The following is a 16,219-nucleotide window of genomic DNA, read 5'->3' as shown; positions in this document are numbered from 1 at the left end:
TTCATGATCTCACGACTTGATCTAAATTTTACTGATAAATGGAATTGTTTTTGACTATAAAATTTACACTTCTACACTGACGATATTTGATACAATCAAGTAAAGTTTTATAATCGGAATCTTCTTTTTTTATGCTTGCTTATATGTGATATATAAAAATACGGAGATGTAGTCAGATGGACAATGAGACAAATATCGACAAAAGACTAAATGACGTAGATGTAATCCATCATAGGACACTATACGGCCTTCAACAATGACAAAAACACTTACCGCATAAAAAACTATAAAAAGGTCCCGACATGACAATATGTAAAGCAATTCAAACTAGAATATACACCGGTATGTGGCCTCCTTTTCTTTTCCTTTTTTTTTTTTTTATTTATTATGTGAACTTTTAATGGTGTTCCGGGAATTGGACCCCCCCCCCCCCCCCCCACCCTTTTCAAAATAGCAGGATCCGTCCCTGGGACTGATTTGATAAACATAAATTAAATGGAATTTTTGTTTTAGACACTTGAAATTTATCAGTGTTAACATTTGTTAGAATCACAAGGTTTGTTGTATTTATTGTATTGTAGTGTATATTGTATACTACCGGGAGTTTGTTGTTTCAGGTCGAACATATATAATATGCGTACGAAAAGCCAATTATCCAAATATAACTGAACAAAACCAATGACTTTAATAGCTGCGGATAGTATAGATTATATATTATGTCCCAATTAAGACGAATGAAAAAACGTGACAAAAGTAATAAAGTACATTTAATAGATGTTAGTCTTTTAAATAAGTATACAAATATAAATATCAGATTACTTATACTGCTATAAAAAAGTAAAATAACAAAAATATCGAACTCCGAGGAAAATTCAAAACGGAAAGTCCGTAATCAAATGGCAAAATCAAAAGCTCAAACACATCAAACGAATGGATAAAAACTGTCATATTCCTGACTTGGTACAGGCATTTTCTAATGTAGAAAACACACACAAAACCGGTCAAATAAAACAGAACATAATCATTCATTGACAATATTTGAATCAGATTATTTGTATTTGTATATTGTTTCCTACAATCAGATCGGGTGCCGATTATTTTTTCACAGTAAGACACATTCAATTTGCCAACCATCCTATCAGCTTTTTTTAATCCAAATTATCCACTTCTTTTCCAGGTTAATTCTCCCTTTTAGATATTAATATACTGGTATATTGTTTTCATGATCTCACGACTTGATCTAAATTTTACTGATAAATGGAATTGTTTTTGACTATAAAATTTACACTTCTACACTGACAGCAGCAATCGCAGGTGACCACCGGGTTCCGCGGAACCCTTTTATGAATTTTTGTTTTGAAAACTAGAAAATGTACAGTAGAAACATATCATTTTAAGGCCACAATCATTATGTCACCCTGACGTAGGTTGGGTGATATATTGTTATTGTTCATTCCGTTTTTAAAGGCAGTGCTTTAATGCCTTTCTAGTTGCCGGTTTAATCCTTCCTTCCGCGATATCCAACTTATCTACGTGGTTGGTCATTAGGCTCCAAGTAGATCCGGAAATGTTGAATTCTCTCCTCTTCTTATTGTGATATAAAATGTTTTTGTTTCATTTCATTTACATTGGGAAATAGAGAAACGATCATTGTGTTTTGTTAGTTTTAAAAACTTTTGATATATTTGTATTTTGCATTATAAGCAGTCAACCGATTGACAAACTAGAATTATTTGAATTCCGTGTGGAAAGAGCTCGGGTTAATTTCGAGTGTTATCTGCAATCTAGATGTTTATAAATCATTTCAGTCGTTGATATAATAATTAAGAGTCGACTGAACATTAATTATATTATACAATTTAAAGCGCATTTCTGTTTATGCACGTGAACCCGTCTAACGTTATTGTTATTTCGCAGTTATATAAAGTAGCAAATTATCGTTCCTGAATAGGTGGCGCCGTGGTAGCCGATCCTGTTCCTCAACTTCCGGTTTCTGCACTGTGCAACTATTTCAGTTACATTTTAAATTAACGATGCCAAGTACTTGTTGTTGTGTACCTGGATGTCATTTAAGAGAAGGACATGCATTTCCAAATGACTTAAAAAGAAGGAAAAGTTGGATCAACGCTATGGCCCAAACGCAGATTGGACGAGAACACGATTTCATCGTGGAGTCCATCTCAATCAGCTGTTGTTTGCAAGGCACATTTTACTGAAAAAGACTACGTGCAGGAAACTATTCATGGTAAAACTCTATTTTCTTTTTGAAATATATAGTTATATATGTAATCGCCATGCGAATAAACCAAAGCCTGTTTACAACCGCAATTATCGTTTTAGAATAAAAGGGGGTGGTTAATTCAAGACGTCATAATTTTTTGGATTACGATTCAATGTGATCTGTTTGAGATTTTTTGGTGATTGCTACAGTTATAATGATTTCTTACAAGAGGTATATCATACTGAGAATTATTTTAGCACTAATTATGCTAATGTAGTAATGACAGGAATGCATAAGATATGCCTCATAGACTTTCTTGAAAAATATCAATGACAATGTTAACAGGAACAAAACAATGACATGCTCTCATCAATATTATAGTTATTTAGGTACAAACAATGTACGTTTGTTGCATAAGTCTCTCATTGTTTGTCCTTTGGATTTACATAACATACATTGAATCAGGCAAACATAGTTTTATCCAGATTGTAATGAATAAATCTAGTTAATATTTCGCCAGGTAATACAAAGTCAATGAAAGTATACATTGCTAATGGAAGTTCATTTAATTATAAAAAAACTAATGTTTTATAACCTTTTTCAGGGCGCAAACCCACCATACAGAGACCTAAGTCTACTGCCATTCCCAGCCTATTTTCCTGGACCAAGCAAGAGACTGAATCGTCCGCAAAAAGAAAAATCAGGGCAGTTTCCTGTGAAAACAAAAGAACTAAACTTGATGAATATTTTAGTAGAAATCTACAGGAAAGTTTTGATTGTAAAGTTGGTTTTCCTGAAGAAGTCATTCATACTGCAGAAAGGATTTATGACTGTCCACCACCAACTGCTGAGCTAATGTTGAGCTTCAAAGATGGAATTACGCAAACACCATCAATGTCTATGTTTTCAGCAGAGAATTTTGAAATGAAGACACGTGACACAGCCATGCATTTTTATACCGGTTTAGAGTTGTATACAAAATTTTTATTTGTTTTGACCACACTTGGTCCAACAGCACATTGTTTGAGATACATATATTTTCAAATTGATAGGGTGTCAGTTGAAAATCAGTTTTTTTATGACTTTGATGAAATTGAGGCATTATACAACCAACTTTGAACTTTCTAGATTCTAGATTGAATCTAGTGTTAAGAATATTGTGTATATACATGGATTGTTTTTATGCCTAAACAGTGGTGTGAGGCTAACACTTGGCCATCTAGTGGTTTAGTCAGGCATTTTTCGCCATCCAACTTCAAATTAAAGTTTCCTACGACTTGGATTATTATTGACAGCACAGAATATCCCGTGATAAAACTAAAGCTCCTAGAGCTCAGGCAACCTTTTCATCATATAAAAACAGAAACACTGAAAATACTTGTATGTTCGACGCCTGGTGGTTTAGTCAACTATGTCTCTACTGCATATGTTGGTTCTACCAGTGACTATGAAATAGTTGAAAGATGTAGAATACAAAATGTAGTTCAGTTATGTGATCCAGGTGACAGTGTGATGGCAGACAAAGGTTTAAATGTGCAAGATTTGTTTGCTAACTTTTTTCAAAAAAAGAAACAGAATTAGTTCCAAAACTCTTATACGGGATAGAAAAGTCTCCAATTAACATGTGCACATAGAGCGAATTATTGGACTTGGCAAAACATACAAAATTCTAACAAATCCTATGAATGGAACTGAAACAAAACTTTCATCTGAAATAACATTTAGTTGTTTTATGTTGTGTAATTTTAAAACTTGTATTGTGCCAAAGGATGCAGAAATAAAAGTGACGCAATGAATTTTGTTCCGATATATATATATTTATAATTACATGCACATGTAAATTGTAATGCATATAAAAATAAGGAGATGTGGTATGATATTCAGTGAGTTTATCAAACTAAAGTGCATAAGAAATGGGTTTAAGCAGTTACAGGTGTTACTGTCCCCGTACAATCTCCAACAATGAGAAAAACTTGTACCGTGTAAAAAATTTCAGAGATCTTACCACTAAGTTTTGTTGTCTCACCTTGACTTTGGTGAATTGTTTATATCTGTTGATGTAAATATAAAAAAGAAGATGTGGTATGATTGCCAATGAGATAACTCTCACAAGAGACCAAATGACACAGAAATTAACAGCTATAGGTCACAGTACGGCCTTCAACAATGAGCAAAGCCCATACCGCATAGTCAGCTATAAAAGGCCCGAAATGACAATGTAAAACAATTCAAACAAGAAAACTAACGGCCTAATTTATGTACAAAAAATGAACGAATATAACAAATATGCAACACATAAACAAACGACAACCACTGAATTACAGGCTCCTGACTTGGGACAGGCACATACATGTACATACAGAATGTGTCGGGGTTAAACATGTTAGCGGGAGCCCAACCTTGTGGTGTAACAGTACAATATAAGAACGAACTTTAAAAATCACTTGAAAGAGGCTTAACTCATCAGATGGATAAATACAAATACAAGTGGATGTGGTCGGGTAGTTGTACATCCAAACAAGAAAAAGACAGAAAGTACAGATCTGAGAGTACTTGCAGTTACTGACAGCTAGTTCAAAGCCACTAACAACTGATATAAAAATCTTGCATCTAAGACTAAATTATCAATCCGTAAGCTCCCTTTAGAATTTTATAAATTTTAGATTTTACATTTCTGAGTTATGGTGTTTTATTGGGATTTTCCAGTTTTGTCGAGCCTGCGACTTTTGTCGCAGAAAGCTCGACATAGGGATAGTGATGTGGCGGCGGCGGCGTTAGCTTACTTCTTAAAAGCTTTATATTTTAGAAGGTGGAAGACCTGGATGCTTCATACTTTGTATATGGATGCCTCATGTTACGAAGTTTCCGTCAGCCACATGTCCAATGTCCTTGACCTCATTTTCATAGTTCAGTGACTACTTGAAAAAAAAGTTAACATTTTTTGTAATGTTAAATTCTCTCTTTTTATAAGTAGTAGGATAACTATGTTTGGTATGTGCGACCTTGCAAGGTCCTCATGCCCGTCAGACAGTTTTCACTTGACCTCGACCTCATTTCATGGATCAGTGAACAAGGTTAAGTTTTGGTGGTCAAGTCCATATCTCAGATACTATAAGCAATAGGTCAAGTATATTCGGTGTATGGAAGGACTGTAAAGTGTACATGTCCAATTGGCAGGTGTCATCTGACCTTGACCTCATTTTCATGGTTCAGTAGTTATAGTTAAGTTTTTGTGTTTTGGTCTGTTTTTCTTATACTGTATGCAATAGGTCTACTATATTTGGTGTATGGAATGATTGTAAGATGTACATGTCTAGCTGGCATGTGTCATTTGACCGTGACCTCATTTTCATGGTTCAGTGGTCAAAGTTAAGATTTTGAGTTTTGGTCTTTTTTTCTAATACTATATGCAATAGGTCAACTATATTTGGTGTATGGAAATATTTTATGATCTTTATGTCAGTCGCGCAGGTTTTATTTGACCTTGACCTCATTTTCACAGTTCATTGCTCTGTTAAGTTTTTATACGCCCGTTTACGGGACGTATTATGGTATACCGTTGTCCGTATGTCAGTCCGTCGTCAACATGTTGGACATTAACTCAAAAATGCTTTTACCAATTTGCATAAAACTTTGGTGAATTGTTTATATCTATTGACGTGAGCTCCTTTTCATTTTTTATAAAATTTAGATTTTACGTTTCCGAGTTATGGGGTTATATTCATTAAAAAAAGGGGGATTTTCCAGTTTTCGGACAATAAGTCAAGAATGCTTTCACCAACTTGCAAGAAATTGTGGTGAATTGTTTATATCTATTGACATGAGCTCCCTTTCGATTTTTATAAATTTTAGATTTTACGTTTCTGAGTTACAGGGTTTTATTCATAAAAAAAGGGGGGATTTTCCAGTTTTCGGACAAAAACTCTAAAATGCTTACAGCAATTCTTATGAAACTTTGGTGAATTGTTTGTATGTATTGATGTAAGCTCCCTTTAGAATTTTATAAATTTTACATTTTACATTTCTGAGTTATGGGGTTTTATTCATTAAAAAAAGGGGTGATTTTCCAGTTTTCGAACAATAACTCAAATATGCTGTCACCAATTCTCATGAAACTTTGGTGAATTGTTTATATCTATTGTTGTAAGCTCCCTTTTTATTTTCATAAATTTCTAATATGACATTGAGAATTAATTGAACTTTATTTGTTTATAGTCTGACAACAGGTTTACTAAGTATTGCACAACAGCAAGAAATCTTTAATTGCATATTCAATTCATATAACCAATTTCAAGATCTTTGACTACATTTATTCAGAAACCTATAATATGTCAAATATTTAATTACAATCCAAATTCAGACCTGAATCAAGCTTGAATATTGTGTCCATTTTTGCCCCAACTGTTTAGGGTTGGACCTCTGCGGGCGTATCTAGTTGTGTTTTGGTCTGTTTTTCTTAAACTATAAGCAATAGGTCAACTATATTTGTTGTATGGAAGAATTGTTAGCTGTACATGCCTGCCTGGCATGGTTCATCTGACCTTGACCTCATTTTCATGGTTCATTGGTCAATGTTTAGTTTTCTTGGTTAATGTTAAGATTATGTGACAGTTGTAATAAAGCTTTATATTAAGGACTATCAACATAATATCAGTGATTAGTAAAGAAGGCGAGACATTTCAGCGTGTGCACTGTTGTTGGACAACAACTCAAAAATGCTTTAAGCAGTTCGCATGAAACTTGGGTGAATTATTTATAGCTATTGATGTAATCTCCCTATAGATTTTCATAAATTTCAAATATGACATTGAGAAGAAATTGAACTTTATTCTTTATAGTCTGGCAACAGATTTATTAAGTATTGCGCAACAGCACAGTTTATTGCACAACAGCAAGAAATCTTTAATTGAATATAAATTCAATTCATATAACCGATTTCAAGTTCTTTGACTACATTTATTCAGAAACTATAATATGTAAAATATTTAATTACAATCCAAATACAGACCTGTATCAAGCTTGAATATTGTGTCCATTTTTGCCCCAACTGTTCAGGGTTGGACCTCTGCGGTGTATCCAGCTGCGCTCAGCGAATCAGTTTATTTCTTAATTAAGAACTCCTTTTTTCATTCATAAATTACTTTAAACTTGGAAATATAATTTTGCTTGGAGTTATAGTTTCTAAAAAAGTATTGTCATTGAAAGAGTTGACATGTTGCAATGTACATTTATTCTACATAGTTCTATGGTACCAAATCAAAAGTTTATATAAAAGAAAGAAGTCAAAGGTTTCCCATCACAGTTTAGTTACATACATTTTTTTTGTACCTGAGGTCGTTGAATATAGATCATTATATAAATAAGGAGATGTGTTATGATTGCCAATGAAACAACTATCATCCATACTTACCAGTAACAAACCACATTTGCAGAGTTGAATAAAATACAGTTGATAACATTTACTTATTTCTAAAAAGAAAATGCCTAACTATTTTAAACAGTATTTGAATATCAATTATATGGTCATTTTTATAAACTTCCTGTTACAAAACTTTGAATTTTTCGAAAAACTAAGGATTTTCTTATCCAAGGAATAGATTACCTTAGCCGTATTTGGCACAATTTTTTGGAATTTTGGGTCCTCAATGCTCTTCAACTTTGTACTTGTTTGGCTTTATAACTATTTTGATCTGAGCGTCACTGATGAGTCTTATGTAGACGAAACGCGAGTCTGGCGTATTAAATTATAATCATGGTACCTTTGATAACTAATTTGACTATAAACATAGATAAAAAAGGTACAAACTGGATATAATGCACAAGTTCATAAACAAGTGAGAACAAACGCCTTCATATAGTGCTCAGAATATGACATTCATAAAACTTGTTCAATATCATTAGAGAACTCTAAATCTTAAATACTGAAAGCCACCTCTGATAAGTACACTGTACTATGCAAGATAATGATATAACTAGACTAAAAATACACACAACCTGTAATTAACTGCCTTTACAGCGCTTTCGCGCTTTGATTTATTTATACTTTTTATTATGTCACCCTGACGGAGGTCGGGTGATATATTGTTATTGTACGATTCTTTTTTTTATTATGGCACCCTCAACGGAGTTGGGGTGACATATTATTATTGTTCGTTTCTTTTTTTCTTATTATTAAGTCGCCAAAACGGAGTTTTGGGGACTTTATGTTTTTGTTACGTTTATTATTATTAAGTCGCCAAAACGGAGTTTTGGGGACTTTATGTTTTTGTCCCGTTTCTTCTTCTTCTTATTATTATTATTATTATGTCACCCGATCGACAATGTCGGGTGACATATTGCTTTTCCTCTGTTTCTTTTTCCCTATTATTATTATTTTTCTTCCACCTAATTTTGTCCAGCAGTTTTCTCGGAGGCAATAGAACCAATCTTCATGATTGTTGAGCATAATGAGGACCACCATCAGTGGAGTTGCATTGAAATTTAAAACTTTAAAATGGCCGCCGTTTCCATGGAAACAGCAAAAATGTGAAAAATATTTATTTTTTTTTATGACTAATTTGAGACTGCCTGAACTAAAAACCTTCAAATCTTTATACAACATTGGTATCCACTATATACAGGTTTTGGATGATTTTGAGAATCATCAGAACTACTGTATTGCCATGGAAACTGGGGAAAGGTTTCCCATTATAACCCTATGGGAAAAACCTTAAAGTAGCATTTTCTCTCTTAAAATGGTAGGTCAAATCCATTGAAACTTTGATGGTATGTTCCCTCCCATGTACCAATGTGGCATCTGTCATTACAGATTTTGGAATGGTCTTTGTTACCATGGAAACCAGCGAAAATGTCAAAAATTTCAAAATGCACCAAACTTAATATAACTTTATATTAATGCTAACTGACATGTATAGATAAGACTTTTGACTTTGAAATTTCCAAAATGGTCGCCGTTGCCATGGAAACAGCAAAAATGTGAAAATTTCAAAATGCTCCAACTGTTCTGAAAATTTACAGACAGATGTATTGCCATGCATATATGTGCATTCACTGTTTAAAATTTTTGAAATGGCTGCCACTTAGTGGCAATTGGGGGAAGGGTGACATCCGCTATTGCTTGCAATGGCAAATCTAGTTATTATTATTATTCTTCTTAACCCTAATTTGTCCGACCATTTTCTTCCAAGCCTTAAATGATGGAAACTTTATATTTGGTATGATGATGGGGTAGTATCCCTAGGGGTGCATTCACTATTTTTTATTTCAAATGGGGGTCAACTTGGCACTTTTTGGGGGCGGGAACATGGGTGGGGTCATTTTTCGACTATTGATTCGCTACTGGTAGAACCTTTAAGTTTTGTGTAATACAAGAGACCGATGTCCAGGTGTCCACTCCACATTTTTTATTTCAGCCCGGGGTCATCTTGGCATTATTTTAGGGGGTCAATTTTCATGGAACATTCTAGAACAATAGTCATGTGATTAGTCATGTGATAGTGTTGAATTATTCCTATGTACTTTTTATGTTATATAATGATAAATTATTACAGGTAGCACCATATGAAGCTGTAATTCGACTTTGGAATTTTTAAAATGGCCGCCGTTACCATGGAAACTGCAAAAGTGTGAAATCTTTTTTAAAATGGTTCAAATTGAATGAAATTTTACAGAGATGTTAACGAGTGTATGTAGATTTGGAATTTGACTTTGGAATTTCCAAAATGGCCGCCGTTGCCATGAAAACAACAAAAATGCGAAAAATCTAGATTTGGTCAAATCTTTATGAAACTTGACAGTAATGTGACCTGTCATGTGTAGATGTGCCATCCGACTTTGGAATTTTCAAAATGGCTGCCGTTACCATGGAAACTGCAAAAATGTCAAAAAATTCAAATTTTTTCAAACTTAATGAAACTTTACACAAATGTTGACTGTCTTATGTAGATGTGGCATTTGACTTTGGAATTTCCAAAATGGCCACCGTAACCATGGAAACACGAATGCCTAAATTTGAAAATTGGTCCAATTTTTATGAAACTTGTGAGTAATGTGACCTGTCACGTGTAGATGTGATATCCGACTTTGAAATTTCAAAATGGCTGCCGTTACCATGGAAACAGCAGAACAATGGTTGGGGGCCGATTTTGCGACTTTTGTGTTAGCATCATAACACAGGATTACTTGTTATTATTATTATTATTATTATTATTATTATTCTTAACCCTAATTTGTCCGACCATTTTCTTCCAAGCCTTAAATGATAGAAACTTTATATTTGGTATGATGTTGGGGTATTATCTCTAGGGGTGCATTCACTATTTTTTATTTCACTTGGCACTATTTGGGGGCCGGAACATGGGTGGGGTCATTTTTCGAATATGGATTCGCTACTGGTAGAACCTTTAAGTTTTGTGTAATACAAGAGACCGATGTCCAGGTGTCCATTCCACATTTTTTATTTCAGCCCGGGGTCATCTTGGCATTATTTTAGGGGGTCAATTTTCATGGAACATTCTAGAACAATAGTCATGTGATTAGTCATGTGATAGTGTTGAATTATTCCTATGTACTTTTTATGTTATATAATGATAGATTATTACAGGTAGCACCATATGTAGCTGTAATTCGACTTTGGAATTTTTAAAATGGCCGCCGTTACCATGGAAACTGCACAAATCTGATTTTTTTTTTAAATGCTTCAAATTTAATGAAATTTTACAGAGATGTTTTAAAACGAGTGTATGTTGATTTGGAATTTGACTTTGGAATTTCCAAAATGGCCGCCGTTGCCATGGAAACAACGAAAATGCGAAAAATTTAGATTTGGTCCAATCTTTATGAAACTTCATGTGTAGATAAGTAATGTGACCTATCACGTGAAGATGTGATATCCGACTTTGAAATTTCAAAATGGCTGCCGTTACCCTGGAAACAGCAGAACAATGGTTGGGGGCCGTTTTGGCGACTTTTGTGTTAGCATCCTAACACAGGATTACTTGTTATTATTATATTTATTTTTCCACACTTTTTTGTCCATGCTATTTCTCGGAATTGGCTGAACAATATTGATGGAACTAAACCATAATGTGGACCACTATATAAAATTGTGCTATCGGGGTATGGCATTTTTAAAAAGGCCACCGTTACCATGGAAACAGAACAAATGTAAAAAATAAAATTTTAGTTTTTGGCGAATATTTTGAGAATGTCTGAACTTAAAATCATCAAATTTATATATATTGAAACATCGAAAGTATCCAAAAATTTCAAAATGGTCTAAACTAAATGAAACTTATAATAAATTGGTACTGACAATTGGAGATAAGACTTTGTACTTCGGAATTTCGAAAATGGCCGCCGTTGCCATGGAAACTGCAAAAATAAAAAATAAATAAAAAATGTTTTAAATTTTCCGAAAATTTACAGACAGATTTGTTGTGATTCATTTAAGTGCTATGACTATTTTCAATTTTCAAAATGGCTGCAGTTTAGTGGCAATGTGGGAAGGGTACCATCCGCTATTGCTTGCAATGGCAAATCTAGTTATTATTGCACCCTCAACGGAGTTGGGGTGACGTATTGTTATTCTACGTTTCTTTTTTTTCTTATTTTTCTTCCACACATTTTGTCCGCGCGAGTTCTTGGAATCCAATGGCCCAATGTTGATGGAACTCTGCTATAATGAGGACCCCCATGTAAAGTTGTGCACCTTGTTTGGAATGGTCAAAAATGGCCGCCGTTTCCATATATAACATCACATGTGGCAATGAGATGTCTGTATTTAGAATTTTGGAATTATCCACTGTAACCATGGAAACAGCAAAAATGTTCAAAATTTCAAAAAATACAAAATGCTGCCAACTGGATGAAACTTTACAGAAATGGTAACTGGCATGGGCAGAGTTGCATTTTGAAGTTGGAATTTTCAAAATGGTTGCCGTAACCATGGAAACAGCAAAAAAGTTCAAAATTTCAAAATGCTCCAAACTTTAGGATACTTTACAAAAATGATAATTTGCATGTGTAGATGCACTCTTTGACTTTGGAATTTGCTAAATGGCTGCCGCTTACCTGGCAATGGGGGAAGGATGCCAACCGCTATTGCTTGCAATAGCAAATCTAGTTATTATTTTTATTCTTCCACACATTTTGTCCACACTATTTCTCGGAATTGGTCAGACCAATGTTGATGGAACTATACCATAATGTAAACCACTAAGTCAAGTTGTGCAAGAGAGATTTGAACGGTTCAAAATGGCCGTCGTTGCCATGGAAACAGCAAAAATGTAAAAAAAAATAAAATTCTAAATCTTTCGTTATAAGAGGCAACCTCTTGAAAGTTTATGTAAATGTTGGCAGTGGTGCCCTGAGGTACCAACAGTACTTGGAATTTTCAAAATGGCTGCCATTGCCATGGAAACTGGAGAAAAGTTTTACATTGATCCTACGGGAAAAAAACATCAGAGCAGCATTCTTATTTGTCATCCTTCATCTTGTGATGTCTGATCAAAGCAATAACAATAACGCCAGGAACATGTGATCTTATTTGTCATCCTTCATCATGTAATGACTGATCAAAGCAATAACAATAACACCAGGAACATGTGACCTTATTTGTCATCCATCATCCTGTAATGTCTGATCAAAGCAAAAACAATAACACCAGGAACATGTGATCTTATTTGTCATCCATAATCCTGTAATGTCTGATCAAAGCAACAACAATAATACCAGAAACATGTGATCTTATTTGTCATCCTTCATCCTGTAATGTCTGATCAAAACAACAACAATAACACCAGGAACATGTGATCTTATTTGTCATCCTTCATCTTGTGATGTCTGATCAAAGCAACAACAATAACATTAGGAACATGTGATCTTATTTGTCATCCTTCATCCTGTGATGTCTGATCAAAGCAATAACAATAACACTAGGAACATGTGATCTTATTTGTCATCATTCTTTCTGTGAAAAAATTGAGAATGGAAATGGGGAATATGTCAAAGAGACAACAACCCGACCAAAGAGCAGACAACAGCCGAAGGCCACCATTGGGTCTTCAATGCAGCGAGAAAATCCCGCACCCGGAGGTAGTCCTCAGCTGGCCCCTCAATAAAATTGTGTGCTAGTTCAGTGAAAATGGACGTCCCACTAAACTCCAAAACATATAAATGAACTAAAATTAAAAAACATACAAGCCTAACAAAGGCCAGAGGCTCCGGACTTGTGACAGGCGCAAAAATGCGGCGGGGTTAAACATGTTTTGTGAGATCTCAACCCTCCCCCTATACCTCAAGTCAATGTAGAAAAAAGAAACACATAGCAATGATGTCTGATCAAAGCAATAAAAATAACACCAGGAACATGTGACCTTATTTGTCATCATTCTTTCTGTGATGTCTGATCAAAGAAACAACAATAACACCAGGAACATGTGACCTTATTTGTTATCACTCTTTCTGTGATGTCTGATCAAAACAACAACAATAACAATATATTTAAGAACTGCAAACCAATAGCGATGTAACATGTCAGAAATGTTTCTATGACTAGTTATCAGGGAAAAATTTAATCCCTCAGATAGCTATCAAACTTTCTATATTATGGTTTATCATGTGATTCATGTTGTTGTGACGTCAATTAAATACTAGTATGTTAAATAAATGTAGTTTTCGTAACAAGCTGGAATCGTGGTATGAGCAAAGGTTCATATTTCCTGGCTTTTTTTAAATTCCGAAATGACGACGAAGACTTTGTATCGAACTCAGTTGGAAAAGTGACATTTACTTTCTTAACCGCTGATTTGAGTTTGGTTTCAACTCATGTCATTTTTCTTAAGTTTATATAACATTCTGTTTTATTTTTTTGTCTTGTCTATGATATTGTTTATGAGGCAACCTATAGACATCTTAGATTCTATTGTCGCCTTCTGTCGTACGATAAAGTACCAAACGTAGATAACAACATATCTAGGTAAAACATTGTTAACATCGGGCTTCAGAAGGTTGGAAAATACACTTGTCAGTTTTGAGAATTTAAAAGAATTTAAATTGAAATGCAATGGAAACCGCAAGAACCGTTTATGAATGCGGATAAAATCTGTCTTTGGCGCAGAGCTCGAGGCACATGAATATTTCGGTTACTTATTTGTCGTGAGTAAGTTCCAATCAATGACAGTAATAGATAAAACGAACTTATTTGGGTCATTTGTGTCTGAAATAAATATTATCTTATCTTATTTACTTTTTTCGTGCATAAGATAAAAGCAGAGGTTCATGACCTATTGTTGTTAACTATAACCAAATTAAAACAACCCTTTGTTATTGACGTTGTATATTTTTGCTGCTTCACGTATGCATGCCGTATGACGGTCGTATCATGTGAACATGCACGCGTGTAAATGTTTTAAGCATGTTACAACCATCTTTTTTTTAATCACTGTTTTTTTTTTGTATGCACACACATATGTAGTATTAAAGCCATGGTCTACATCCCCTTACTTCAGCAGTGACTTATTGATTTTCCAATAATTAAATTGCACGAAAAAAGTAAATAAGATAAGATAATATTTATTTCAGACCCAAATGACCAAAATATATATATATAATCATTTTAATAAAAAAAAAAAAGAGGCCAAAATCACAATGAAATAAATAATTAGGTTAAGATGGTATATTTTTCTGTTCGAATTTTGAGTGTTAAACTAGTATTGTAAAATGTTTAGATAGAGCAATTTAAGATCTCTATGTGGTGATATGTCCTTTTGGTAAAATGTAAAGATTTCTGTAATTCAATTAATTCGTCCAACATTTGTGGAATGTCACAACACGTCTTCTTCCTAAGTCACCCTGAACATGATATGTATTAATGTTTTCGTTAAATAATATTTTGAGATTAACATATAAAAGCCAACGATAAATTTGAATAAAAAATCATCTTTTTGACATATGTATGTTTTAATTTCTGACATTTAAGAGAGACTCAGTATAAGCATAACACGTGTTTTTGCTTCTTGTTGTTTTTTCAAAAAGAATATTGACTGTTGTTATTACTGTTTTACCTCGGGTTATTCTTTTATGTTAAATTACACCTTGTTTTATAAGCTGTTGTTTTTAGTTGTTTTATATCTTTGTTGATGTTTTGGGGTTTATGAAAGACTTTTTAATAATATTTCGGTATTAAGTTTGTAAATTGTTCCTTTATATCGTTCTTTAATAAAGGTTTACAATAATTGGTTTTGAAGTAGTATTAAACAGCACATATTTACCATCTGCAGCACAAACACTTTGAATACTGCGACAAATTTCCACAAACGTTTTGAATACTGCAAAACAAAAAAACGCACAGTGAAAACACTTCAAATACTGTTACACACAGATTAATAAGAAATAACATTGTTTTACATTTGTTCGACCTAAACATTGTTAATAACACTTCTCTGCGAATTGTGTCATCCAAAGGCCCGAAATATCGTGAGCCTAAATCCATCAATTGGAAACACAACTTCAAATACTGATGGATTCAGTCGAGGATTATGCCAGGCAATGGGTTAAACGCGAGAAAGGAGACGTAGATACTCTTTCCGAATTGATTTAGGCTGTGAGGTCGTTGATAGAAGCAGTATCCTTTAACGTTACTTTCCGCTATAAAGATGATGTTCTCTCACTAAATGATTCATAATTTAGTGACTACGTTGAACGCATCTATCCCATTGAACTTGATATAAAGGATACAACAGAAACAGTTAAGTCTGCCTCATATCTTGACTTACATCTAGAAATTGACAATGAGGGTCCGTTGAAAACAAAACTTTACGACAAAAGAGATGATTTCAGCTTCCCAATTGTAAACTTTCCATTTCTATGTGGCAACATTCCTGCAGCGCCTGCATACGGAGTATATATCTCCCAGTTGATACGATATTCCAGGACTTGTATTTCCTATCATGATTTCCTGGATAGAGGGTTGCTGATCACAAGGAAGCTATTAAACCA

At 34.0% G+C, this 16,219-nt stretch overlaps 1 long non-coding RNA gene across 1 annotated transcript; it reads left to right on the top strand.

Moving 5' to 3' along the window:
• Positions 1–1,555: 1,555 nt before the first annotated feature.
• On the top strand, positions 1,556–4,017 carry LOC127704522 (uncharacterized). The gene is made up of 2 exons (XR_007983313.1): positions 1,556–2,245; positions 2,826–4,017. It is a non-coding gene; the product is annotated as an uncharacterized LOC127704522 (long non-coding RNA).
• The last annotated feature ends 12,202 nt before the right edge of the window (positions 4,018–16,219 follow it).

This window comes from Mytilus californianus, unplaced genomic scaffold (genome assembly GCF_021869535.1).
Source record: "Mytilus californianus isolate M0D057914Y unplaced genomic scaffold, xbMytCali1.0.p SCAF_6, whole genome shotgun sequence".
NCBI lineage: Eukaryota > Metazoa > Mollusca > Bivalvia > Mytilida > Mytilidae > Mytilus > Mytilus californianus.
The sequence above is the reverse complement of the archived record's forward strand: the minus strand, read 5'-3'. Positions and strand labels throughout refer to the sequence as shown.